Source organism: Pteropus medius, unplaced genomic scaffold, assembly GCF_902729225.1.
Source record: "Pteropus medius unplaced genomic scaffold, Ma_sr-lr_union100, whole genome shotgun sequence".
Lineage (NCBI taxonomy): Eukaryota > Metazoa > Chordata > Mammalia > Chiroptera > Pteropodidae > Pteropus > Pteropus medius.
The window spans coordinates 1,804,537-1,807,703 of NW_024351073.1; the positions used below are offsets into that span (position 1 = coordinate 1,804,537).

The 3,167-nt window shown below is 38.0% G+C and overlaps 1 pseudogene; it reads left to right on the forward strand.

Moving 5' to 3' along the window:
* The first annotated feature begins 2,484 nt into the window (after positions 1 to 2,484).
* Positions 2,485 to 2,603, forward strand: LOC120586373 (uncharacterized; annotated as a pseudogene).
* The last annotated feature ends 564 nt before the right edge of the window (positions 2,604 to 3,167 follow it).

Below are 3,167 nucleotides of genomic sequence, written 5' to 3' on the forward strand. Positions count from 1 at the left end.
GCAGGAAACATAGGGGGCTAAATCCTCTAGGTCCCTTAATTCTTTATGATGTCTTAAAAGCTGAAAGGCAGGAGTGTTGTGTTGAGCATGCAGGCCATTAACCATACAGCAGACAGAGATCTTTTCCAGATATTATTAAATTGGAATTACTAGCTGCCTAGGTTTGAGATTACCATTACAATACTGCTTTCTGTTTGTTTGCTTGCTTTGCTATTGTTATTTGTTCATTTGTTTATTTTGAAATTCTTAATTGTACATTTCCAGAATGTTCTATTCTAAATTTAAAATCAGGTAAGATTCCAATATAGTTAAAAGGAAAAACAAAAGAGTGTATTTTTACAATTTCACAAATCACCGAAATATCCTCATCTGTCCCTCTTACTGACTCTGAGTGCCTATTTTCTCTCTATTCATTATATCAGCTTGAAGCCCGAGTAGCAGTTTGTCAAAATTTATGATAAAAATGCAAGAACAGCAATAGGGATTCTGAGAGCCTAAGTTAGATAATGGATGTGTGTGTAGGGGGTGGTGATGGATAAATATGTCCTCATCAAAAGAGAGGAAGCAAAGAGCACAATATCAGTGAGGGCATAGTTAAGGAAATAGGGATGTATTTCAAAATGGTGGGGGTGGGGGCTTTGTATAGGAACTTGGTAACAACGTTCTGGAAGGGCTAGAGAGATGAAAGGGAGGAAAGGGAGGAAAACTGGAGGAAGAAGGGGTAATAGTCTGAGATGAAGTCACAAATAATACCCGTAGACTGAGGTATTGGGCTGTCCTGCTGCATTGCTGGAAATGCTGGAGCCCCAGGAGATGCTGCAGTCGCCGGGGCTTCAGGAGTCCATAGTCACCTGGTGCCACTGCTGCTACAGCAACCTCTAACAAATGCCATTGTTGTCAGTGTCAGAGGCTGGCAGCTTCTGTCTTCCTCTGGCCTTATCTTCTGCCTCTGCCTCCCATTAGCAGGACATAAACAGGAAACCGGACGGAAATGGAGTCTAGGAAATGTAATTTCAGCCTTTCATCTCCAGCTGTTCAGAGCAGAGTATAAAAGGATAGGCGAGTGGCTGTACTTATACTTGAAATAAACTGCAGAATCACCACCAACTTGAATGCAAATTCTTCAGCACGCTAAGGGTTCTGAGAGAAACTAGCATAGAAATTCTAAATTTGGTTTACATGTTTGGCTGAGGGCATTACAATCTATAGTCTATTGCAGGGCTTGGCAAACATTTGGTTAAAGCTCGAGATAGTACATATTTCAAGCTTATGGGCCATACAGTCTTAATAGAAACTACTATCTCTGTTATTATAGCATGAAAGTAGCCATAGACAATAGAAAATAAATGAGCATACTTGTGTTCCAATAAAACTTTACTTACAAAGATAGGTGGCTGGTCTGCAGATCATAGTTAGTGGGTGCCCGACTGATTGAATAACAGAGACCTAGTGCCTAAAGAAACTGTATAATGATTTGAAAAATATGAACCGATGGTGGCCAGAATTTAAATGCTGTATTAATTTTGACTTAGTTTGTAAATCTTTCTATGAAGAACGCATGTATTATAAATATGAAAAGTAAAATCTTTTTAAGTCCTGTTAATGTTGTTGATTATTTCAAAATACTTGAAAATATAATTCTTTTATTTTACTGGAAAATAGACAACTGAGTGAAAGAATTCAGAGTATCTGGGACTAGAAACAGTTTTGTCTCAGAATCCCTTTATAAAGTCAGCAAAGAACCTGTTATAGAGAAAGGAGACCAATGAACGAAATTCGGAATATGTCTTTTTGATGACCAAAGACACAGCTTTGCATTGTGCCAGGCCAGTGAGGACATTAATGACTGTGTGAGAAGCCCACAAGTATTAAGAAGTTAATTATCATTTGAATTATAAATTAAGATTATAGAAATCTGGTCCAAACCTGTCTGAAACCATGAAAAAGATGTAGGGCATGCTGAGAACACTCTTGGTGATCTCACGGAGCTATCTGCAGTCTCATGTTCCTTGCAACATTATTCACAGTAGTCAAGATATGGAAACAAATGTTCATTGATGGTTGAATAGATAAGAAAATGTGGTTTATACATATAGTGAAATATTATTCGATCTTAAAAAAGAAGGAAATCCTGACATATACAACATAGATGAACCTTGAAGACATCATGCTAAGTAAAGTAAGCCAGTCACAGGACAAATACCTTATGATTCTACTTATACGAGGTATCAAAAATAGTCAAATTCGTAGAAGCAGAGAGTGGAATGGTAGTTGCCAAAGGCAGAGGGAGGAGAAAATGAGGAATTGCTATTCAGGGGATATAAAGTTTCCTCTATGGAAGACGAATTAGTTTTAGGGAGCTACTGTGCAACACTATGCCTAAAGTCAACAATCCTGTATTGTGTCTGCTCTCCTCAGAGAAGCTGTCCCATGCAGCTCTCACCATTCATTTCAACGAAGATACCATTTTAGAACACACTATCTGTCTACAGCCATGCTACCCTGAACAAGCCCGATCCCATCTGATCTCGGAAGGTAAGCAGCACTGGGCCTGGTTAGTACTTGGATGGGAGACCACCTAGGAAGATTAGGTGCTGTAGGTGTAAAAATAAAAAAATAAGGGATTGTAAATTGACAAGGTCTTTGCAATCTGTGAGGTCAACCAAGGATTGCCTCGCCTAAAACAAAAACAAAAACTATCAGTGGTATGTTCATTTCCAAGTTCTGAGTCTTTGTGACCTAACCACCATGCTATCACCAGTCTAGCCATATCTTTTTTCATGGGTTTCACAGTTTTCCTCCCAAAGATGAAAGAGTGTATATCTGCATGTCTTTTATGCTATTCCCTACATCTCGACTCATCTCATTTAAACAAATATTCAAAAAAAGAACACAGTTACACAAGGGCAGGCATTCTGAATTTATACAAAGCCTAGGAATATATCTGACTTCATCTTTCCAACTTCCACAGCCTTTCTTCTACCCAAATAACAAAGTTAGCTAAAATATCTAAAGGTAAAGAATTTTGGTACAACTATCTGCAATAATTTATATTAGCAAACAAAACACTTTGGATGATAAAAACTTCACATTCAAGTTAGTGGTGATTTTGCAAATTAATGAAAGTACAAGAGAAGAGTTCCTTCTTCGAGCTTGTGTAGTTGAAG